General features: G+C 48.1%; 1 pseudogene; it reads right to left on the bottom strand.

Annotated features, from left to right (window-relative positions):
* Positions 1–13,114: 13,114 nt before the first annotated feature.
* On the bottom strand, positions 13,115–14,207 carry LOC123832202 (annotated as a pseudogene).
* Between the last annotated feature and the right edge of the window lie 11,293 nt (positions 14,208–25,500).

Genomic DNA, 25,500 nt, shown 5'->3' with positions numbered 1-25,500 from the left:
AGGATGGGAGAAGCAGCAGGCCCACAGGAAGGTTTGGGAACCCGAGCTGAGGAACACCCAGCAGGGGTCAGAGGCTCAGAAAGAGGGTCAGTGCCATGTGAGGCGCTGGGTGGTGCAATTCCATTCCTTTCCCTGTGGGATTTCACAGGGGCAGAGGCCAGTGTGCTGAGCACTGAGTTATGTAAGCCTGACCCAAGCTGGACCTCTTTCAAGATTGCTATAGTAGTCATGTTCTCCTCTTGAAAACTGCTCACTCACCCCAAGGAAAAGCGGAACCAGACAGCCATGTCTGCACCTCTGGGTTCTCCTCTCCTTTACCCGACTCCTGCCCCCACTGCTGATTGAACCATGTGCCTCCAGTTAACTGACCAATCAGAGACACAGAGACTATGTTTGGGTGATAAGTCAGAGCCAGGGTGAGTGGGATCCACTTCAGAGGGAGCCAAAGAGTGTCTGCCTCTGTGTCTGAGGCTTCTGGCCTTTCTTGATGTCTGTGAGAGACTCAGGTCCTTTGGGTAACCCCTTCATACGTCGTATAGCAGAATCCTAAGTAATATGGACACCAGACCTCCTGCCTTTGGAAGGCACAGCATCACTTTCTCTGCATTCTATTGGTTAAAGCAGTCACAGAGCTGTCCCAGATTCAATGTGAGATGTGACATCACAAGGCATGAATGTCAGGAGCCTTGGTTCATTGGAGGCCATCATTGGAAACTAGCTGCCACAAAATGCATTCAGTCTCCACTCACCCGCTGTGCCCACTCTGTCTAAATCACCGTTATCATCTCTAACCTGGAGGTCTGCAATAATCTTCTAAGTAGTCCCCCTGCACTATTCTTACCTCCTGCTGATCTAGTTCCCACACTATTACCACTGTTCTTATTAAAATGCAAATAATTTCAAAATGCAAATTAAGTTGATCCCTATTTAAAACTCTGCAATGACTTCCCATTGCCCTTGGGATGAAGTCCAGTCTTTTGTTTTGTTTAATTATGTTTTATCCATTATTCTATTACAATTGTTCCCATTTTTCCCCCTTTGCCCCTAGCAACCCCCCACTCCCCCAGGCAATCCCCACACCATTGTTCATGTCCATAGGTCATGTGTAATTTCTTTGGCTACTCCATTACCTGTAGTGTGCTTTACATCCCCATGGCTATTCTGCAACTACCTATTTGTACTTCTTAATCCTCTCTTCTCTTCATCCATTCCCCCACAACATCCTCCCATCTGGAGACCATCAAAACATTTCCTGTATCCATGATTCTGTCTCTTTCTTGTTTGCTTAGTTTGTTTTTTAGATTCAATTGTTGATAAATATGTATTTTTTTTTGCCATTTCATTGTTCATAGTTTTGATCTTCTTCTTTTTCTTAAATAAGTCCCTTTAACATTTCATATAATAATGGTTTGGTGATGATGAACTCCTTAGATTTTTCTTGTCTGGGAAGTTCTTTATCTGCCCTTTGATTCTAAATGACAGCTTTGCTGGGTAGAGCTATCTTAGCTGTAGGTCTCTGTTTTTCATGACTTTGAATATTTCTTGCCAATCCCTTCTACCCTGAAAAATTCCTTTTCAGAAATCAGCTGATAGTTTTAAAGGAATTCCCCTGTAGGTAACTAACTGCTTTTCTCTTGCTGCTTTTAAGATTCTCTCTTTATCTTTAACCTTTGGCATTTTACTTATGTTGTCTTGAAGTGGGCCTCTCTGCATCCATCTTGTTTGGGACTCTGTGCTTCCTAAACTTGCATGTCTGTTTCCTTCACCAATTTGGGAAAGTTTTCTTTCATTATTTCTTCAAATAGATTTCTAATTTCTTTCTCTTTCTCTTCTCCTTCTGGCACCCCTATGATTCAAACATTGGAAAGCTTGAAGTTGTCCCAGAAGCTGCTTACATTATCCTCATATTTTTTGGGGGGGGGGATTCTTTTTTCTTCTTGTGTTCTGATTGGTTGTTTTTGCTTTCTTATGTTCCATATCATTGATTTGCGCTTCATTCACTCTATTGTTTTTTCCCTGTAGATTGTTCTTTATTTTAATGAGCATATCTTTCATTTCTGACTGGACCCTTTTTATGCTGTCAAGGTCCTCACTAAGTTTCTTGATCACCCTTATAAACAGTGTTTTGAACTCTGTATCTGACAGATTGTTTATTTCTATTTTGTTTAGTTCTTTTTCTGAAATTTTGATATGTTCTTTTATTAGGGTCATGTTTCTTTGTCTCCTCAATTTGGCAGCTTCCCTGTGTTTGTTTCTGTGTTTTAAGGAGAGTTTCTATGATTCCCTGTTTTGGTAGCATGGCCTAATGTAGTAGGTGTCCCATAGGCTCCAGTGGCACAGCCTCCTCGATCACCCAAGCTGAGTACATGAGGTGTACCCTTCATGTGGGCTGAGTACACCCTCCTCTTGTAGCTGAGCCTTGATTGCTGTTGGCAGGTCAATGGGGAGGATTTACTCAGGCCAGTCAGCTACAAAGACTAACTGTGAACACTGACTACAAACCTCCGCCCTCCATGGAGGATCAGCTGTGCAGGAGCAGGGTGGTGGTGTTCTGATGTGTTCTGTAGCTGTCCACTGGATGCATAGGCTCTGGGGTTTCCCAGGTGGTGCAGACCAAGGTCAGCACCCACCTGTGTTTTACCCAGGGCCACCCTTCTGAACTATAAAGCAATCTGAGGTGGCTGCTTCTTGTGCTGGTTTTGGAGATTCCCAGGTGAAGCCAAGCTGTGAGTCTAGGCTGGCTGCTTCCAGTGCCTGGCCTGGGGCCACTTAGCCAGAGGTACAAGGGTTAGGGACTCACTTAGGCTGGTTGTTGCTTATTTGGGAGAATTTAGGAAGTTGTGAAGCATGAGCCAAGGCCAGCCATTCATATGGAAAAGCAGCTTGCATGGGCCTGTAAGTTGGATGGGACAGAGTCTCTGAGGATCTCCAGGGCAATGTAAGCAATGTTAGCCAAGTTGATGGAGTCTCAGATATGGCACCCATCTGCTGGCTCTGTGATTCTGTGGGGAGGGTCTGAGAAAAGGGACAGCAACCTTTGTCCACCTTTCTATTTGGGAAAAAGCTGTCCCTCAGCTTTCGCCTTGATGCCAGGCATTTCAGTTCCTCCCTGTGTGCCATTGGTGCCTTTCAAGCTACTACCCCACTGCTGGAGCTCAGAGGGAGTAAGTCTGAGTAAGTCCATGTAAGGGTTTTTTAAGAGGAACTGCTTGGGACTCTAGAAGTTTCTTCCACTGACTCAATACCTGCTGACTTTTGCAGCCAGAAGTTGTGAGAACTTACCTTCCTGGCACTGGAACCCTGGGCTGGGGGGTCTGGTATGGGGTTGAGACTCCTCGCTCCCAAGATATCCCTCTCAAATTTTTACCCACCACATGTGGATATGGGACCAGCCTGTTTTGCATCTGCACCCCTCCTACCAGGCTGAATGGATGTGGTTTCTTTAATTCTGTAGTTTTCAGACTTCCATTCAACTTGATTTCTGATGGTTCTGAGTGATAGTTGTTCTATATTTTAGTTGTAATTTTGATGTGGTTGTGTGAGGAGATGAGCCATGTTTACCTATGCCTCCATCTTGACCGAAAGTCCCAGATTTTTAAAAAGCCTTTGAGGCCCTCCATCAGGGACCCAAGTCCCGCTTCATCTCCGTGGGCTCCTCATTCACCCTGCCACCACCATCAGGCCTCTCAGCAGCTCCTGGAACCTGCCATACTCTTTCTTTTCCCAGGACTTTCCCGTTTACTGGTCCCTTGGTTTCTTCACCTGACCCAGCTTCTGTTCATCTTTCAGGTCTCTGCTTATGTCCTTTTTCCAGAGAGGCTGTCCTGATGCTTTGAATCAGTCAACACATTTCTTTTTTTTCTTTTCTTTTGCTGGGAGTAAGAGAAAATCCAAGTCAAACTGGCTCTAGAGCAAAGGGAATTTATTGCCCCATGTAAAAAACTCACTGAGGAGTCAAATTCCAGACACAGACTTTGCTTCAAGTCTTAACTCTACATTCCATGGGGTTGGCTTCCCCCTCAGACAGCCCTGGGATTGTCTTCTTGGCCTTGTTGCTCGACGTGAATGTCTGTAGTTGGCCAGGCCTGGGTCTCTCTGGCCACCCACTCCCTAGCTGCCAGATGGGGTCAGTATGGAAGAAGAGTGGGGGAAGGGGTATTGTTACCTGAAGAAGGGAGGTGCATTGTAGGCAGGTAAAAAACACCAAAGCATTCCTCTATTCTCTGCCAGCACCCTGAACATTTCCTCACACACCACGCACTCTCTTGCCTAAGACTTTGCACAGGCTGCTGCCTTTGCCTGGAATACTATAATAATAATTAATAATAATAATAATAATCCACTCAAAAATTTTTATTTTGAAATTTCATACAGACAAGTTTGAAACATAGTACATGCCCTTCACCCAAATTCCCCAAATGTTAACATTTGAATACTACTTGCTTTATCATTCCTTTTCTCCATATACATACATCTGTATGGATTTCATCAATGGATTTACATATGTCTATATACACATACATAATATCTCCCTATCTCTATCTCTATCTATCTATATAATTCATTTTTCCTGAACTGTTAGAGTAAGTTGCAGGCATAATTCCCCTTCACTCCTAAAACATAAATCAGTGCGATCAGCCTGGAATGTCTTTCTCTGGATATCCTCATGGCTCACCCTGGGTACGGCGGCCTCTCCCCTCCTTCAAAGGAAGCATTCCCAAGGAGGCCCACCTGATCGCCCTTTTAAGATCTCAACCCACCCCCTTCATACTCATTGCTGTAACTCCTGGTCCTCCTATCCCACTTTACTCTTTCTTGTCTTACAGCACCTTTCACTTTCTAAGATTCTTTAGAACTTACACATGTGAAATCTATGTATTTTAAGCTTCATAAAGACAAGGATCTCGTGTTCACGGAAATAGCCCAAGTTTCTAAAACAGCACATAGCAGATGGTCGATAATAATGAATAAATGAATGAATGAGGCAACCCAGGGTCATGGCAAATGAATGGCACAATGCTTTTCGTCAGGCCCTGCCATGGGCTGGGCACTGCCCTCGGAGCCTTTCTGTGATGGCCCTGGGGCTGCCCAGACTCCCACTGAGACCATCTGTGTGACACTGGTTTATGCAGACCCTCCCGCTGTGGGGTTGACCCAAATTATGAGATCTCAAGGTCATTATTGTTGCCTTCGACTTCCCTTTTTCTCTCTTTGCCCTACACCAAAGCCACCCCTGGAAGGGAATCCTTGGAAAAGTCACTTCCCTTCCTGGATCTGTTCTCCCTTCTGTGGTTCCCATGCTCTCTGAGACTCTTGGAGGTTTGGATGTCATCCTCCGGTCTCTTCATATCATCACTCTAGGGAATCGGGCTGAGACTGTGGTTTTTCTCTGATGGCAGAAGGTGTGGCTTGTTCTCACAAGGAAGAGATGAGAAAAGTATTCTCAGGCCTGGGGCTGCTGCTTGCCTGCCTCTCCATTTGGGGGTCAGACAAATCTGGATTTGAATCTGAAGCTGCCACACTCAGATGTCTCTATGATTTTGGTAGTTTGTCCCAGTGTTCTGAGTCTCAGTTTCCTGCCCTGGAAAAAGGTTTAGTAATACCTTCTTCAGAGGTTTGTTAGGAAGAATTAGACCACTCTGCATATCACCTGACACATAGAAAGTGTTCTCAAAATAGTAGCTGTCATTAAGTTCTGAGCCCTGGGTGGGTGCCTGCAGGTACACATGGGTGGGGAGGGGGGCATTTCTGGAGTCCTCTCTGCACAGTAGGTGCGGGTCTGGGCGCTGTGTGTAGCTGTTGTGGGGCTGTGGCTGTTTAGGAGACTCTAACTCCTGACTTTTAGACAGAGCTCCAGGCCCCTCCTTCCCCCACCCTGGAGATGGAGCCCAGAAGTCTGAACCACAGAAAGCACTTGAAGGTTCCTGGGAAAGCCATCTGGGCCAGAAGCACTTAGAAGATGTTTTCCCCGCATCTTTAGTTTATTGAAATATTGTATTTGTCGTTTATAACTGCCAAAGAAATAACTCCCACAAGTTAACGGCTTAAAACAACAAGCGTATTCTCTCACGCAGCGTCTGAGGATCAGGAATCAGGAACGGCTCAGCTGGGTGGCCTGGCTCAAGGTCTCTCATGAGTTTGCGGTCAAGCAGTGCGCCAAGGCTGCGGACCGCTGAAGGCGTTCACCGGAACTGAAGGCTCCACTTACCGTCAGCTCGCTCACTTCGCCTTTGGCAGGAGGCTCCAGCTCCTTGCCGTGTGCCGTTCTCCATAGGGACGTTCAGCACACGGCCTCTTCCAGAGCAAGCTACCCGGCAGAAAGAGAGGAAGCAAAACCAAGACAGAACAGTATCCTTTGTAACCTAATCTCAGCAGTGACATCCCATCACCGCTGCCACATTCTGTCCGCCACACAGACCAACCTGTGACACACTGTGTGTGTGTGTGGGGGGGGGGGTACTGCACGAGGGTGAGCACACCAGGGGGCGGAGGTGGCTGAGGACTATTTTTATTTTTATTTTCTTAGAGAGAGAGGGAGAGAAACATTGATCTGCTGCCTCTCATATGCAGCCCAACCAGGGCTCAAACCAGCAAGCCAGGCACGTGCCCTGACAGGGAATCTAACCTGCAACCTCTGGTTCTGCAGAATGACACCCAGCCAACTGGGTCACGCCAGTCAGGGCACGGAGGGCTACTTTGAATACTGCCCATCACCGATGTAATTTACATATGGTAAAAGTCACAGATCTTCGATGTACAGTTTGGTCAGTTTTAACTATCAAATATTCTCCTATAACCCATACTCCCATCCACACTCAGAACATTTTCATCGCCGCGGAATATTCTTCATCCTCAGAATATCCATCACCTCATGTCCCTTCCCAGTCCACCCCCGCTTATCCCAAGCAACTACTGAGCTTATTTCTATCTACATATGATCCACAGTTTGGCCAGGTCTAGAACTCCTTAAAAATGGATTCACACAGTCTGTGTTCTTTTGTGTCTGGCTTCTTTGCTCTGTGTGATGACTCTGAGATTCATCCATGCTGTTACTAGTATCCACAGTTCATTCCTTTTTATTGCTGAGTTAGACCCTCCCACCTCTGTGTGATTCTGACCTTCATGCAATGTGCCCTTAACCCGCCATCTCGTAGTTAATGCTTCATGTTTCCCCTTCTAAGGGACTGTGACCTGCTTCAGGACAGAGGCTGTATCTCATTTATTTCTGGATCTCCAACATGAGCTTAGTGCCTGGCAGGCAGCAGGCACTGGGAGCCGTCACATCTGCAACTTGGAAGTGCGGCATGATGGGAAGCAGAGGTGTGCAGGGAGGTGGGGGGAGGGCAGGGCAGGGCAGGCTGGAAATCACTCCAAGACCCAGCGTCCACAGTCCCCAGAGCTCAGAGGGCTCTCCAATCAGATATTCTAAGACAGAGACAGGGTTTCATTCTGACAAACACAGAGGGGCAGTGAGTCCAGGGCTGTTACCCTGGAGGTCACCCCCCGACAAATGGAAAGCTCATTGACTGGGGACAGGCCTGGAAAGAAGGTAAAAACGGATTCTCCCTCTCTTGTTTCTCCTTCCCAGGTCACCCAAACCCCTGACAACTGGCCCAACCCTCAGGCAGGGGTTGGCAGCCCAGGCCTCGAGTGACCACTTCCCCCTAGCCCCTGCCACTCACACTGCTCACACCAGCCCCACCCTTGGCAGGCTCTGAGAAGACCAGGGCTAAGGCTCCAGTACCCTCTAGGGGCTTTCTGGAATCCCAAGGCCTCTAGAGCATAAACTTAGGGGTCAGAGTGCTGAGTCCCTGTTCTGCCACCTCGGGCTGTGTGACCTTGGTCAGGTGACTTCCTCCCCTGTAAAATGGGATCATAATTTTTAGTGACTGGGGAGAGTGCAGGACTGGCTGAGGTCAAGTGCTGAGCACAGCGGCTGGCAGAGAATGGGTGGTGTGCCTTGGTAGGACAAGGTGTCAGGCCTTTCCTTTTTACCCAGAAAAGTAGAATTAGCACTAGAATCTGGAGCCGAGAACAAAAAGCCTGAAGTGCTTCACCTTCAGAGCTCAGAGGACGGCTATGTCCCCTCAGGGCAGGACGTGACATTGCAGCAGAACCAGCACCACTCACTGAGCTGGAGGATGAAGAGAAGCCACCTGTCCCTCTCTCCCTGAGGGGAGAGCAGGGAGCAATGGATCGTTTCCTCTCCCTGGGACAGGGCAGGTATATCCAAGTGTATTTTGCAAAGATAGCCACCCTCCCCCCACTCACTCCTCTCCAATGTGACCCTATCCCTCCCTCATCATGTGGCTCAGTGGATTAAGTACCGGCCTGCAAACTACAGGGTCATTAGTTTGATTCCCAGTCAGGGCACATGCAGGCCAGGTCCTCAGTGCGGGGCTTGCGAGAGGCAGCCATACATTGATGTTTCTCTCCCTCTCTTTCTCCCTCCCCTCTCCTCTCTCTAAAAATACATAAATAAAAGCTTTTAAAAAATAAAAATATCATTACTACTCAATATTAAAAAGGAAAAGAGGACCAATCGAATCCCTTCCCCTTGAACCTGGGCCAGCCTTGGTGACTCACGTCTAACCACAGATACCCCACGTGACTTCAGGAAAACTCACTTTATAGACACTCTCCCTTGAGGCACTCCGTCTCAGAGCCCAGCTGCTATGCTGTGAGAGGCCAAGCCACACGTGGACAGGCCACGTGTAGGTGCTGGGGGTGACAGTGCCAGCTCAGGCACCAGCCATGTGAACGAGGCAGCCTCCCAGGTGATTTTAGCTACAGCCACTCGAGTCTTTCCAGCTAAGCACCCAGACGTCATGGGGCAGTGTATTAGTTATCTATTGCTGCCTAACACATTACGCCCTAAATCAACAAATAGAATAGCTTAAATCAACAAATGTGTATCATCTCACACCATTTCTGATAGTCAGGAACCCGAGGGCAGCGTATCTGGGTGATCCTGACGCAGGGTCGGTCTCTCATGAAATCGCAGTCATGCTGTTGGCCGGGCTGCGTCATCTAAGACTCTCTGGGGCTGGAGGATCCACTTCCAAGCCCATTCACGTGGCTGCTGGAAGGAGGCCTCAGTGCCTTTCCAGATGGGCTTCTCCATACATGAGTGTCCTTAAGACATGGCAGCTGGCTTCCCCCAGAGCAGGCAGTCCAAAAGACAGAGAGGCAGAAACCACGTCTTTTCTAACCTACTTGAAATTACATACAATCGCTTCTACCGCATTCTATTAGCCACTCAGACCAACCCTGACACGAAGCAGGAAGGGACTGTACTAGGACATGAATGGTGGGAGGCTTGGGTCATTGGACACTGTCTTGGAGGATGTCCACCACAAACAGAGTGCAGCCATGGCCCCTGTGCTCTGTCAAATTCCTGACCCACAGAGACCACGAGCATGATAAAACGGTGGTGGTTTTAGGCGGTTTAATTTGGGGTGACCTGCTTCACAGACATAGATAACTGCAGCAGAGCCAAGGGAATAATTCACCCAGTTTGCCACCAGAGGCCGTTTGACCTCTCCTTCCTGGTGGATGTCAGCTGAGCCACTGGCTGCACCCGCCAGCCCGCCCAGGTGCTACTGATATAAGGGAAAGGCCACTGGAGAGAGAAGGCCAAGGATGTGACCAGGTGACGAAGGAGAAAAGAGAAGAAGAAAGACAGAGCCTGCCCATGTCCACAGGCCCTGGGAATGGGGCTGCAGAGGGTGGAAGTGATGAAGGCAGCAGGCCTGCTGGGGGCACAGATATGAGCCATGAAAGGTAAGCCCACCGCCACCAACAGAGGATAGCTGTTTGTCACAAAGCCCTTCATCAACATGGCCTGTAGGGCCCCCATGCTCCCCCCCCCCACACACACACACCATGTCCATAGATAATGAGCTGAACAGCCTCGATGACAAGAGGACAGGAGCACAGCCACATTATAAGCAGTAAAAAAGGGGTCAGCCCAGGGCCAGCAGGGACTTCCTAAGGAAGCAAGTCCTTTTTTTCCTCCCACTAGCGGGAGGAAAGCAGACCACACCCATCTTCTCTGCCACAAGTCTGCCTGCTGGGACTTTGAATCCAATAGCAATTGACCTTTGAAAAGAGAAGCCCTGGTGGTGTGATTCAGTGGACTGAGTGTGGCCTGCTAAGAGTCGCCAGTTCGATTCCTAGTCAGGGCACATGCCTGGGTTGCGGGCCAGGTTCCCAGTAGAGGGCACGGGAGAAACAACCACATATTAATTTTTCTCTCCCTCTCTTTCTCCCTCCCTTCCCCTCTCTCTAAAAATAAATAAATAAAATATTTTAAAAAATAAAAAGGGAAAGGCCAAGTGAATGCCCAAAACAAGAGACTTCATTAATAATTAAAAGTGACTCAGTTTTGGACCGAGGTGGAGATGTCATCAAGGGGACCAGAGGGAGAATGACAGATTACTGTTCGTAGAAGTTATGTTTTTAAAGAATATTTGACCTACCTTTAAATGTTGATGTTTCTCAATCAAACTAGTTCCAGGAGCCATTATTATTAGCGTTATCCTTGACTCCTCCTCTTTCACCTCCTTCTTTCACTCACTCATTCACTCCTCTTTCAAATCACACACTCATTTACTCGTAAGCACTTCCTGTATGCCAGGCACTCTGCTAAGCACAGTATTTTGATAAGGACAGTCATTAGAAGAGCAGCCAATTAGTCATCATGTCCTGTCCATTCACCTTCCAAATATTTCCTAAGCCTTTGTCCACTTCTCCCATCCCAAATGTCTCTGCCTTGGTTCAGCCCCCAGTAGCTCTCATTTGAATGATTTCTTTGGCTCTGATCTCTTACCGGTTCATTCTCCATCCTTTTCAAGAGAGAGCTTTCCAAAATGCACACAGTATTATCATTTCCTGTTGAAGATGACTTGTTGTCCCCCAGCATCCATCTTTCCTTTAGTAACAGAGCCTCTACACTTAAGCGTATGTCTATCCAGAATAAAAATTACCTTTTCCAGCACCCTGTCTTCTAGTGATGGCCATGTGACTAAATTCTGGACAGTGCAATGTTACTGAAAGTGATGTGTGCAAGTTGTAAATTATGCCTTTAAAGGGAAGAGGTGTGTTTTCCATGACCCCTTTCCTCCTCCCTGCTGGCTGAAATGCAGAAGTGATGAAAGAAGCTGCAGCCACCCTCTTGGACCACAAGAAGGAAGCAATGCATTAACGATGTCAGAGCAACATGCCGAAAGGACCCAGGGCTCCTGATGAATGAGGAGATGCCATGCCCACTCCAGCTTCCCTACCCAGGTTCTTTCATACGTGAGAAGGAAACTTCTATCTTGTTTAAGCTATTGTTATTTTGGAGTCTTTGTTATAATAGTTGAACCTATTTTCTAACTAATAAGTACTATAATTCAAAACTCTTCCACTGGCTCCTACTCTCTTCAGTTAAGCCAAAGCACCTAAACCCAGCACCCAAGACACTCTAAGATTTAGCCCTGTCAACCTGGTCTCTTCTCCCTCTGTCTTTTAAACTTTAGTCCTATGCTTTAGTCCATGCTTTAGTCCTATCAAACTCCTTGCACTCACCAAATGCACCAAGCTCATCACACTTCCAGACCTTCGCTTAAACTATTTCCTCTGTCTGGAATACCCTTCCCCCTTCTTCTTTGCTGTTTCCTTTCTGCTCACCTCTCCAGGACTCAGTCCTGGAGTCACATCTTTATAAAGGTAACCCAAAACTCCATACCCCTCCACCCCAGATTAAGTTATGTGCTCCTGCTAAATGCCCCCATAGCACCTTGTGTCCCTGTCTTGTGACACTATATTTCCAGTCCCTAGCTTATCAGGAGAGCTTAACAAATACACATCAGATGAATGAATGACTGAATTAACCAACCAACCTCATTTATTACGCTGTACTCCCACCCTCTGCTCAGTCATCTGCCTTCACAGCCACCTGATTTCCTTGACACAGGGACCACAGAGTTCTGATGGCCAGGCATAGTAGGTGCTCAATAAATGTTGTTCCAGGAGCACTTCCAACCCAGTGCCCTCTGCTTTGCATCACCATTTTCCAAGAGAACTTCTGGTTCATTCCACAAGGGTGTTCTCACGGTGTCCAATGCGCAGCATTTTCTAATGAAGTGTGTGTTTATTATTAACATCATAAGTCTTTTCTTAGAAGGCTGGTAGCATTTATGAAAATTAGCATGTGCCCACAGTGACCTCAAACCAGTAGCTGAAAGGATCTGCTTGTTCGGATGGATCAGGCTTAGCCAGTTCTTCAGAAAACCACATCTCAGTGCTGTGGTTTGGGTGTCAAAGGGACAGGAAGCCTGTCACAGAGATTGGGAAGTGGGTTCTGGGTCAGGTGGGATTGTGAAGCCCCAGAAGGGCATAGAAAAAGGGGTGTGTTCCGCAGGTGGGCAGCGGTTGAGTTGTGTAAGAATCTGGACCTCAAAGTCTGTAGTAAGTAGGTCTTGGCTCATTTGGTAAGAGCCTCCTACCAAGTTTCCTTATTCTGACCCCACAGAGGGATAGATCAGTTAGGATGAGCTAGGTTTTGCTACAGCAAAAAAAAACTTGGGTTCCATCTCTGGTCAGGGAGTGTATGGGAGGCAACTAATCGATGTTGCTCTCACATTGATATTTCTCTCTCTCTCTCCCTCCCCCTTTTCCTTTTTTTTTTTTTTTTGGACTGTGAACACTTTATTCCCAAACTATAAATACGTCTGCTCTCTGAGAAAAGACCATCCAGGTGAAAAGTCCGGAGCCTCTGCTTCTCCACATCCCAACTGCTCTGCAGTACAAACCAGTCCCCTTAGAAATGCCTCTGGAATTGTAGTCCTGGCCAGCGGTTGAGAAACAGCCTTCCCTTCTTCTGCTGTGACTCCAGCACCACTTGGGCCTGCTTCGGCCAGGCCCAAGGCTGGCCAGGTGCTCAGCCCTCTGTTTGACCAGCTCCCTGACCCAGCTCCACCATGTGGTTGTGTGCTACCAAGGCCCAGGCTGGGACACTCCTGGCCTGCTGCCGCCAGGTGCTGTGAGGAGCCACCAGGTCTCTGCACTGCCGTTTGGAGTGAAGGTTGGGAGAGGCCTGCTTCCAAGCTGCTTCCCTGGCAGGTTGCTGCTATCCTTGGGCCACAAAGTACTCTTCCTCCTCCACCATTTCATTGCCATCTCCCTCCAGCTGGTTGCTCTGAAACAGCAGCAGCTCCAGGTCAGGGTTGCAACCCAGCCCCTTGGAGGGTTTAGGCCGCCATCCCCTCTGGAGGGCAGGCCCTTGAGGGTGACATGCAGGGATATTCCCAAGAGGCAGAGGAAGCCCAGCCAGTTCAGGAGGCTGATCTGATCACCCAGCAGATGAGCTGCCAACAGCCAAGTGCAGGCTTCCTTAAAAATACTAGCAATGGAGAGAGGGAAGCTGGAGGTTCTGGAAACCAGGAGGAACTCAGAGAAGCCCAAATCAAAGGCAAGAATCCTGCCAAGGAAGAGGCCCCCAAGTACCCGCAGGAGCAGCCTTGTGTCCTGGAAACGGAAGATTTTCTCAGATGTGGACAGATGGAGACCTTCAAATATGGCAAAGACAGGGACAAGCCCAAGAAACATGAGCGGCTGCAGGTGGAATATGGTGTCAGGGGGGTTCTGGGGCCAAGTTCCACCTTCTGCAGGAGTATCTGGGTGAGGGTCCAGAGAATGCCACTGACGAATGTCACCCCCAGCACCAAGGCAAAGCCCTCCATATTGAACTGCGTGGACTTGCAGGTGAACAGGAAGAGGCCCCTGGCAATGAGGAAGACCACCAGGAGCGCCGCACACAGCTCCTCCAGCTCGAAGATCGGAGAGAAGACCAAGATGAAGAGAATGGCTGAGGATTTGGTCATCATGTACAGTGAGATGGTGACGTAGAGGGAGCTCCAGTTGGACAAGCCCACGTGGAGTGCTGTTGCCAGTGCTGTCGGAGCTGCTGCTCTGAGGCAGTGAGTCCGGCTCAGCACCACGTGGGCCCTGTGGCTGGAGCGCTGAACCAGTGCCAGGACAGGGTGGAGAACAGGAAGATCACGGCCAGGGGCAGCATCGTCGTGAACGGGGAAAGTGGAAGCTCTACGTTGGCCATTTGTTGTAGAAAGTGATGCCAATGGAGAAGCAGTACTAGAGAAGGACCAGCCCCAGAGTCAACACCACCTTCCATGCAAAGGCCACGTGAGGGCCCACCTCGCCATCTGGGGAAGTGGCAACTCCCTAGCCGGGGTTGGTGGGGGCAGGTTCCTCTCCTGAAGACCGGCTGCAGGGAGAGCTGCTTGGCCTGTGCCATGACTTTCCACCAGAATGTCTCCTGATTACAGTTCCCTTCACCTCTGTGACTCGGGATGGTTAATGGAGCCCGAGGCAGAGCCCTCACCTGAGGGCCTGGGGGCCCAAGCCAGACCTCTCCATGGTCAACCGTTTGCAGGGCTGCTGGGTCTCCAGGTCTGAGGCTCCGCCGAGGGTGCTCCTGCCGGGATCCTCCTGCCACAGGATCTCTCTTGAAAATCCATAAAAACATATCCTCGGGTGAAAATTAAAAGTGAAAAAGAAACAACTTGGAAAATCTCAGTAGCTTAAAACATCAAAATAAATTTCTTATCCATACGATGTGCTCATCTGAGTGGACGAGGGCCTCTGACCAAGGGAGGCTCTCAGGTGCCTGGGTCAGTGGGGGCTGCATCGCAACACAAGCTTCCGTGGCTGCAGATACAGGGAAAAAGGAGAGTCGTGCACTGTCTGTCACAGCTCCTGGCTGGAAGTGGCGTGTATGTCATTTCTGTTCACATTTCATCGGTCAAAGCAAGTCATGTCCTCTTGCCTAAGTTTAACAGGGCAGGGACATGTAATAGGAAAGGGCACCAAATGTCTATGAGAAAACAGTACAGCCAACCACAAATGACAGTGTAACAGAGTGCAGCCAGGGGCCCCCCAAACAGGGATTTGTAATGGGGTCCAGAACTCAGGGTGTCCAGGAAATATTTAAAAAATATAGATGTCCTCACCCCCACAAGTCTGAACTAGGGGATGGGACACATGGAGCAGGGCCATTGAGAGTTGTAACTTTTAACTGGTTTCACGGGTATGTTAAGTAGCTGTGGCCATGCTTTGAGCCAGGGAGATGGGAGTGACTTCCACCCAGGATGTAACTGGGAGGCAACTTCCCCTGGTTACAGTACCTGTGTGAGAGCTTTGGCAGTCCAGAAAAGCTGGAAAAATATGGGAATGCTGGCAGGTATAGCTGATTGTGGGAGGAGTCATAAATGGGGCTGCAGAGGAAGACTGGCGCTGAGATTTAAACCCAGGCATGGCACCCATGCTAGGAGGGACCACATGGATTTGGAGAGAGAAAGTTGGGACCACGTGGCTTTGGAGCTCCCTTTGCCCCACAGCGTAGGGAGCTGGAAAGCAAGATGTAGCTGCAATGGTACAGCGATGTAGCAGCTCTCCCTTAGCAGTTTGGAAGCATGCAGGAGAGACGCTGCAGGAAGGAAAGGGGTAAAAGAGGTCTTAGTCATTACTCTTAAGTCTATATAACTTTTGAATCAATAATTCCTTTCCTTTTCACCAATCTCTGGCATTGAGAGACATAAATTCCTGGTGGCAGGCAAGGCAAACCTAGTACAGGGGGGACCCCGGGGGATGGGGGGTCCATTCAGTAATAGTATCTCGTCCTTCACACAGGTCTATTCGGTAACAACAGTACTGTGTGGTGGGAGCTTTCACTCACCATATGATTTCAAGCAAGCCAGTTAACCATGCTGGACTTGGTTTCCCATCCAGAATATACAGATAATAAACAGTTCTGGCATAGCAAGGGTATTGTTATGACTCACTGAGATTGTATGTAGAAAGCTGAACACAGGGGCTGGGATAAATAGTTGCTCAATAAATGGTCACTTTTAAAAAGATTTTATTTATTTGTTTGTTTATTTATTTTTAGAGAGGGGGGAAAGGAGGGAGAAAGAGAGGGAGAGAAACATCAATGTGAGAGAGAGACATCGATCGGTTGCCTCTGGCCCACACCCTGAGTAGGAACTGAACCCACAACCTGGGCATGTGCCCTGACCAGGGATCAAACTGGCGACCCTTCAGTTGGTGGGACAATGCCCAACCAACTGAGCCACACTGGTCAGGGCAAAGTGTTAACTTTTTAAAAATTAAATTATGAATCAGCTTGATTGCCAAAATGCAAGAGTAAAATGGAAGCCCTGTGGCTGTTTTCTTCATTGAGTCTAAAACAGCAGGAACCCTGGAGCTGCTACTTCTCTCTCCTACATGCAAGAGCTGAAGTCAGGGTTGCTTAGCTTGCTTCTCAGGCCAGGGATTTTGTTGGGCACAAATAGACAGAGCTGACCTCCTGGCCTGCTTTGGTTCTTGGTGGCCAAGGCCAATGCAGCCTATGAAACAGGGCCATGAACGTGGCCAGCCAAGCTCTCTGGAGGCCAGCTTTGGATTTTGGGGTTTTAGGGAGAGCTCTCAGGCAGACTGATGTCTGGTCCTCCCACATCTAAGAAACTGACTCTGGGGTGTGTGTTTTCTGCTAGTTACTTGTACCTGATGAACAGGCAGGCACATAACTAGCTCCTGCCTGAGCAGTCAGAAGGAGCCAGAAGGGAACCGTACTCCTGAGCATGGGAGGTGGGAGCTTCTCGTGCCCAAGAGCATCCTCCGTCTGTGGGCGGCAGCAGCTTACCTCTCCATATGGGACTTTGGAAGAAGGCCTGAGCCACCTGTACCTCCACCTGGGAGCATACACATTGTTTCCTGCTTATCCAAATGGGTAAGTACAGACCCATTCTTTAATTCTGCTGGCATTTTTCAGTTAAGCACACCAGGGTCCCTCTGGGACCCCCGTGAGGTTTGCATTCTAGAGTAACTCCTCCGGGGGCAGTCGGGAACAGAAACCAGAGGCTGCAGGTCAGCCAGGAGACCGAGGCGAGGTGGTGACCCTGGGGAGAGGGGAAGGTGGCCTGAGGCAGTGTTGCAGCAGGAGGGATGGAGGCTGGAGAGGGACCTGAGAGGTGCTAAGGAGACACACAAGGTGGGCGGAACTTGCTGACCACATGGATCTGCGGGACAGCGAAGCAGGAAACGGAGAAGTCACGCTGACTCCCAGGACTGATCTAGGAAAAATTTTTTTTTAATTTGGCACTGAAAGTAACTTATCCGCAAATCTGACCAGAAAGACATTCCAGTTTGAAAGATAAAGGCTCTATTCATGTCTTTCATTACCTGGGGCTGCCCCAGTACTAAGGGGCAATACTAAGCAGTGTTACCTAATGCAGCATGCAGCTTCCCTGTATCACCTTTGTCCAAAGTCCAAGAGAATTCCCAGTTCTGAATTACAGTGTTTTTCGATAAGGGACCATAGGCCTGGGGTGATGGCAGCCTCACTGCACTAGGCTCCTTCCAAGGGTGCCTGAGGGGATGTCTTGGGTCCCATGTGCTGTGCAATTGTCACGTTACCAGACAGGGGGCCTGGCCTCATGTGGGTCTGCCTAGGGCCAGCCGACAGTGTGTGGGTTCTTCACTTCATGTAGGAAAGATGTTGCAACATGAGCCCAGGTGACCATGAGGATGTTTATTAAAGCTGGGGACTGTGAAACAGGGAAGGGCCTCGCACAAAAGAAGCAAGAGAGTCTGGGCTGCCTTAGCTCCCTGGGAGGTCAGAGAAAAGGGGGCCGTGGAGACAGGTTCAGGGGGTTAGCCTGGACGAGCTGCCGCTGCCCGTTGCTCCTCTGAGTCTCAGGGCCCCTTAGAGCTTAGGAGACAGTGTGTCTGTGCGGAGAAGAGGGGACAGGGGATGGCACAGCTGCTGCCCAGAGGGAGAGCAAGAGCATGGGTCCTTTGTCTTGAGGCTTTTATCTCTCACAGGCAGGAATCTTAGGGGAGGTCTCAGGGGTGGGGTTCAGTAGAATGTTCATCAGTTTTCTAGGTGTGCTCTTTCAGGGGCCTGTTCTCCACTGATCGGTCAGTGGCAGGACAGGAGGTCTTCAGTCATTGTGTTAGTCCTTGCAGCTGGTCCTGGCGTTGTCCACCGGGTTTTGCTGCTTTTCTGGGCATGAGGTCTAAATACAACCGAGGCCTAGATGTTATCTCTAGGGAGGGGACCTTCTGTATCTGGCTGTAAATTGCTCAGCCAGTTTGTTCAGCTGTCTGTCTCAGTTTCCCTCTTCCATCTGCCAAGGAATTTTCCTAGCTTTTCTCACCATCCTGCCTCAATCAGTCCACAGGCACCCCCTGCAAGGCCTCTTTTAGTACACAGGTCACTGGTCCCCACCGTCCTCCAATCCACAAAGGGCAGCAACACTACCCCATGTAGCACAGTGGGCCACGAGGGGACCCGGGGGACGTCTCAGGTCCTTGCTCTGCATCATGGGGTGGTGGTGGGTCTCTGCGGTCCTGTGATTTCATGGGCCCTCACACTGGCCCCCTGCCTCCAGAAAAGTGATAGGTCCTCTTCTTTTCTAGGATGTCCCACACCTGTCTGAGAATCCTACCGTTGCCACTCCACATGCCACCCACCCTCAGGGCAGGGAGAGGCCAGCCCCGAGACCCACTTCCCGTTCACCTGTAATAGTTCAGCACTTTGCTTTCTCTTTGTCCCTCTGAGCAAAAGAGTTTCATTTCTGGCAGCTGGGAACTATTTCTTCTGTTTTTCTTGTCCTTAGGTCAGGGCCTCAGCCTTGAGAACCCTCAAACGAGACTCTCCCTTTCGTTCTTTGCCTTTTCTAGTGCCATCCCTGGCACGAAGGTAGAAAAACAGCATTTGCAGAAAGAGGTTAGTTAATAGTAAAATTGACACTCCAGCCCACCAATAAGCAGGCTGCTCCTTTCTGGAAGACACCATGTCTTCCACCTGGCTACCCATTAGGTTACCAGCTCGCCTGTCTCCCTCCTTCCCCTGAACAGCCTCAAGAATGAGGGATCTCAACTCAGACGTCACCCACCGCAATCCACCCCTCACCCCAAACTCTAACTGAAACAGCTCCCTTGTTCAAGGTCATGGACAAACCCTTTGAGGCCAAATCTGAGGTGCTTTCCTCAGTCCTCATCTATTTGCTCCAGATTGTATTATTGTTCAAAAATATCCACTGTTCCTTCCCCTGGATCCCTTCCAGGGGACGAAGTATATTCCTGAGCCTCTTGGTTACAGTTTGGCCATGAGATTTGCTTTGGCATTTCCATGACCTCTCACACTTCTGGGCAGAAGCTTTAAAGGCTAACATCATTGTCCTTTTCCAGTGCTGTGCTGGTAAATGTTTAACAAAACGTTCTCTAATTCACCAGTTCCTACAATATGAACACTCCCACCATAACTGATTTCAAGCTACTAACATAACATCATTGAGCATGGAGTTGGGAAAAGATGCACACCACACGCTCTTGCTAGTGCAAGCAGATACTATCCCCATGTATCTTTTCACTCTCCCCTGGGAACAGCATTGTCTGAGCCAAGAGCTGCTCCTTCAGCCAGCATCCCTGATGCAGGGCACAACCGTAGCTGACCTGCCATGGATATGTAACCTATTCGTGTAAGCTGGTTTTAGTGGTTATCTGTCACCGCAGCATGACTTAGCTGAAGCTGATTAACATACTCCTAGAAACTCTGTTTTTGGCTTTGGCAACACTTCTTCTCATGCCAATCAACCAGTGTTTATCAGTGTCCACTGCATATGAGAGACAATGCATCGCAGTGGTTATAGCACAGGCGAGAGAGCCAGACCACCTGAGTCTGCAGCCCCACTCTGCCATTTACTGGCAATAACCCTGGGCAAGTTACTTAACCTCTCGGTTCTTCCATTTCTTCATCCCTTAGGTAGAACTAATAATAGCACCTACCTCATAAAGTTATCATACGGATTAAATTATTTACCATGTGTAAAGCATTCAGCACAGTGGCTGGTACAGGGTGATCGATCAACGAATGTTAGTGGGTTTTTTTTATTACCACTAGTTGCCTGGCCCCACGCTAGGAACAGAAGATCCAGTCAGGGCACCCCTGCTCTCAGGGGGTTCATTCATGGTCTGGGGCAGGGGACAGACACAAAAGCAGAAAATCACAATAAATGGTGACAAGTGCAAAAGAAGAAGGCTGTGCTGTGGGGGCCTGAGCCTCAGGACAACTAACTCGGAGTGTGAGGCTGTGGGTAAAGTGTCCAGGAAGGTTCACAGAGAAGGGGATCTTTAAACTAGGCTTTAAAGGCTGAGTAGGAGTTTTCTAGATGAAAAAGGGTGTGGTGGATAGAATGAAGTTTCAAGTTTTCCTCTTATTTCCCTAATCATTCTCTCACTCCTAGGCTAACCATCTGTTTCCCCTTAAATTCTCTCCCCAGATTTCATCTTCATTGTCCTTCTCTTCTCTCTACCCTCTCCTGGACAAACTCATTTTCTCCATGGTTTAGTTGCAGGTAGCAAGAGTGACCATTTGCTGAGCATTTGACATAAGTAAGGCATTGTGCTAAATGCTTCACATCTGTTACCTCATTCACTCTTGAAATATGATCTTGTGTAGCAGTCATTACTGTCCTCACTTTGCAACGAGAAACTGAGGCCCAGAGGGGTTAGGTGACTTGCAGCATCATATAAGCTGCTTTCAGCGACAGGTCCCGGGATACCCAAATCAATGTGGCTTGAACATTAGGTGTTTATTTCCCATCACGAAAACTCTACGGGAAGGTGATACACCAGTTAGTGCAGCAGCTCAGTGAAGCCAGACTCTGGGTCAGCCTCTCTGCTCTCCCCTCATGGCCCCAGATGGCTGTACATGCAATGACTAAACATTGCATCCTCCCTCAACATCCGAAGGCAGGCAGGAAGGGAGCTTGTCCCCCTAGGCATCCCTCCTTTTATTGGAGGGGAAGCCCCCAGGAAAATTCCCATGGTCCTTGCCTCCCGGCCTCTTTTTTCTCCCCTTACCTTCCCGAGCTGTAACTGCAGCCAGGCCAGCCTTCTCCAGGCTCTGTGCCAATCGGGGTTCACAGTGGGGTTCATTGAGTAGAGGCATCCTCCAGTTTTTGAAAGTTCATGTTCCATCACTTAACTGTTATGAAAGTACCTGTTTTGCCAACTAAAAGAGCTCTGAAGAGGATTTTCGCTTTTATGGGGGGAAAAGGTGAATAGTAGAAATAGTGTTGAGAGTTTGTTTTGCAGCAAGCTGTGAGAGAGGCATCCTGCGCCCCACGTGGTCTCGCCAAGCTCCTCCCCAGGCACCACGCTCTGCATCAGCTGTCAGAGCATTGAATGGTGTCTGCGAGCCTCTCTGAGACCCACTTTTGGGCCTGGGAATGCTCAACAAATGTTTCCATATGTTGAACATTATAAATTAATCATCATTGTTTCTTCGCTTTATGCCATTTTGGCTCACAAAAGTTTTCCTATGAACAGTTAACTTTTAGGTAGCTAGGGAAGCCGGTAATGTGGGGTGCTCACAAATTTCAAGCGTGGATAGGAACCAAAAGCAATGAGGCGCCAGAGAAGCTTCGCTGGACAACTACTAATGACCACTGGCCACCCGCTGCTGCTGGAATCTCCCCTCCCCTGCAAGAACAGGTCCTACCCCTTTGCCTCTCTCCCTCAAAGGACACATTCCCGGGCAAGAACATCCCCCTGGCCAGGCCTGGTCTGCACTCCCTCCGCAGCTTCCAGGAAGGCAGTCCTGATTCTGTCCTTTCAGCTTCTGTAGGATGAAATGCGGCTGTTTCCCCCCAAGCCCTTTGCCGTGTAATATTTTCACAACATAAGAGAGGCATTCCTCTGTTGAGTACAGTGGTTTCTCCCGACTTACCAGCCTCCCTTGCCTCCAGGCATTTACGCGCACAGTCCCCTTTGTGTGGAATTCCCTTCCCCTCCCTCTTCTCTGGGCAAATGCTCCTCGTCTCTTTTAGATGTCACTTCCCCTCAAATCTGGGCTGGGTGCCCCTCCACTGTGTTCCCACTGCAGCACGGTTTCCATCACTGGATTGTGATCGCCTAAGTTCTTGACTGCAAGTTCTAAAAGGGTAGACACTCTGACCTCCTTGTTTACCATTGGTAAACAAGTGCTTGGTCCCTAGCACCAAGCACAGTAAGCCCACAAAATGTATATTGAATGAATCGATTAAAGAATGAATATTAATGGCAACAGTCACCTGGCCCTAAGACTGGATATCCTTATCCCCATCTGGTCTGGTGTCAAGTTTCATTAATTCTACTTCCATAGTCCAGGCCCTCATCACCTTTCTCCTGGACCTTTGTAATAGTTCCCTGCAGTGGACATCTGTCATTTCTTCCTGCTCATTAGCCCTTCTCTCTTATTTTGGAAACTCATTTGCTTTTAGGGAACTGCTTCCCATTCCAAGCAGTCTTAGGGGAATTCTACTTGTGCCGAGGGGTGAACACGGGATCCAAGCCAAGCCAATATTTTGAATCTTGAGAAGAATGACGCAGCTATAGAAAACAGTTGAGCTGAGTCATTCCAATCAGAGCATCCATAAGAAATTGTTTGTTGGGTTTTGGGGTAGCCTCACCCAAATGAGGGATAGCTGTAGAAGTGAGACAGAAGGAAATCATAATATCACCTCGACTTCTAACAAAGCAGTTGGAGATATATCTGTAGGTCTGATAGATAAGTGAGCTTACTTACACTGAACCCCAAAGTTAATCTTCTCCACCTAGTCCCAGGAAGCACTGGAAAATCTTCCCTGTAAGGATCCTGGGAAATGTAGAGCATGGAAGGAAAGGGCAAAAAACATGGTTTTTGTGACCAAGCCAGTCTAAAAGAGAAAGAGGGAAGAAAAGCTGGGTTGAGCTCCATTGATTTTCCCCAAACTCGCCAGTCAAATAAGTCACTCCTCTTCTTCTCTGGGGAGGATAGATGGGTGAGGGGGTGAGGCAAGAGTGTTACTCTAAAAGAGGTCCCTCCACATGGAAAAATCTGGAGGAGGGAACAAAAATTCCCCTTACACTGTCCTGATATCTGGATTAGGAAAGCACCCCTGGCCCCTATCATTGCTAAGGCCGCTGTTGTACAACTGTGCCCTCCCAGTGAATTCCTAGCTTGCTTGCATCCAAACAACATGTATTAGTTTCTTATTGCTGCTGTAACAAATCACGACACATTTGGTGGCTTAGAACAACACAAATTTATCTTACAATTCCAGGGGTCAAAAGTCCAAAATGGGTTTTATGGGGCTGAAATCAAGGCGTGTTCCTTCCGGAGGCTTTAGCAGAGAATGTTTCCTAGCCTTTCCTGCTGCAGAAGCTGCCATCATTTCTTGATTTGTGGTCCCCAGCCAGCAATCCCACTACTCCTAGCTCCGTTTCTGTCATCCCATCTCCTCTGTCTCTCCTGCTTTCCTCACATCCTTATAGGACCTTTGTGATTATATTGGGCCCATCCAGATAATCCAGGATAATCTCTCCATCTCAAAATCCTTACTTAATCATATCTGCAAAGTCCCTTTTGCCACGTAAGGTAACCTGGTCAGAAGTTCCAGGGATTAAGATGTGGACATCTTTGCGGGAGGTCAGTCAGACAGACCTGAGTCAGCCACAGGCTAACCAATCTGTGCCTATCATTTCTCTCTCTCTCTCTTTTTTTTCCCCCAAAAATGCAGATCATAAAGAAGTTGCCTCATGTTTAGTTAGTTTGCTGTGAGAATTAAGTGAGACAATGCATGCAAAGTGCTTAGCACAGTGCTGGTAGGCAGTACCTAATATTAGGTAGATGATAGCAATTATTATTAAAAAAATTAATAATGGAGCCCTGGCTGGTCTGGCTCAGTGGATTGGGCACTGGCCTGCGAACCAAAAGATTGCCAGTTCGATTCCTGGTCAAGGTGCATGCATGTGTTGTGGGTCAGGTCCCTGGTTGGGAATGTATGAGAGGCAAGAAATTGAGATGTTCCTCTTGCACATCAATGTTTCTCTCCCTCTCTTTCTCCTTCTCTTCCCCTCTCTCTATAAATGAATAAATAAAAGCTTTTAAAAAAATAGTTGAACCCTGACTGGTGTGGCTCAGTTGGTTGGGCATTGTCCCACAAAGTGAAAGGTCGCTTGTTCGATTCCTGGTCAGGGCACATGCCTGGATTGGCATGTATGAGAGGCAACTGAGCGATGTTTCTCTCTCATATCGATATTTCTCACCCTTTCTTTCTCCTTCCCTTCCCCTTTAACTAATTTTAATTAATTAAAAATTAATTAATTAATTAAATCTTTAAAACATTAGTAGTTGAGTGGAAGATGAATGCAGTACTTCCTCCTTTTCCTGGGCTCTCAATATTCCCTTTATGGTCCTTAGTATGCCCCAAAGCCTAGAGCATTTTAAAAACCTGAAGAAATAAACCTTACACTGTGTATATTTATGTATACTCTTAGTTGCTTTTTTCCTCGGGGATCCATGGCTGGTAAGTATCACTGTAGGGATCACTGGTAGAAAGGATAGGCTGCTCCTAGGCCCCTTGCCTAGTGCCCTGGGAAATCCTTGATAAACTCTGGTCTTCTTGGATTGGAGTGCATTTTGGCCACATAGCAGCTTCCTTCAGCCAATATATGCCTGCTTTCCCACCCTCACCCTCACCCCCATGAACCCTGTACTTGCCAAGGCCCCACCCTTTTGTTCCCAGGCTTGTGACTCTGCTACTGTGTGGCTTTGGGCTGGTCACTGCATGTCTTCCTGAAAAATTGGCATAACAAGTCCTGTCTCCTTCAAGGTCAGGCACACCTTATAGAGGTCCAGGGTGGAGATGAAGAATGAAGTTAACTTCTTTTGTGAGGTGAAATAGAAGAGATCAAGCTAAAGTGCTAGCAAATGCATTACCAGGATGTGGGAAATGAGTTACTCTGAGCCTGTGAGGAAACACAATTGTTTCATAATCACACTCTGGACTGGAGGTTCAGAGGGGCCCTTGGGGCTGGCCTGCCAGGGATCCAGGGCTTGCTTCAGAGGGGGTGTGGATGAAACTTTCACACACAAAAAGCTATAGAAATTATTTCCCTGTCCAAGAAAAGTCATCTCTTTTGAGAAAAAACTACCTTTTCCTGACTTAAAAAAGTCATTTGCTTATTTCAAAAGTAATAACTGCTTATTACAGAATTCATTAGAGAACTTATTGGAAATTAAAAAATGCACTAAGAAGGGGAGAAGCTTATGTAATGACGCTATACAGAGACTATCACTTGTAGCTACCAAACACAATTGGGGTTTTGTTGTAACTGCAATTGTATATCTTGTTTGGTGAACATCCTGTGTGATTAAGTATCTTGTCAGGGGCGGGGTGGGGGGGATTCGAGTATACAAATTTTTTTACCATTTATTTAAACAATCTCTTATCGTTGAACATTTGGGATATCACCTTTGGTTTTTTTGGTTTGTTTGTTTGGGACTTTTGGGCTGTTATAAATGCTACAGTTAATATCTTTGTTACACAAATCTTTACACATATCCTTGGTTACGTCCTTTAAATTCTTGGAAGTGGAATTGCCGGACCAAAAGATATTTGATACATA

Source organism: Phyllostomus hastatus, unplaced genomic scaffold (genome assembly GCF_019186645.2).
Source record: "Phyllostomus hastatus isolate PE091 unplaced genomic scaffold, TTU_PhHast_1.1 phas_scaffold_182, whole genome shotgun sequence".
Classification (NCBI taxonomy): domain Eukaryota; kingdom Metazoa; phylum Chordata; class Mammalia; order Chiroptera; family Phyllostomidae; genus Phyllostomus; species Phyllostomus hastatus.
This window is presented reverse-complemented; position numbering and strand designations above follow the sequence as displayed.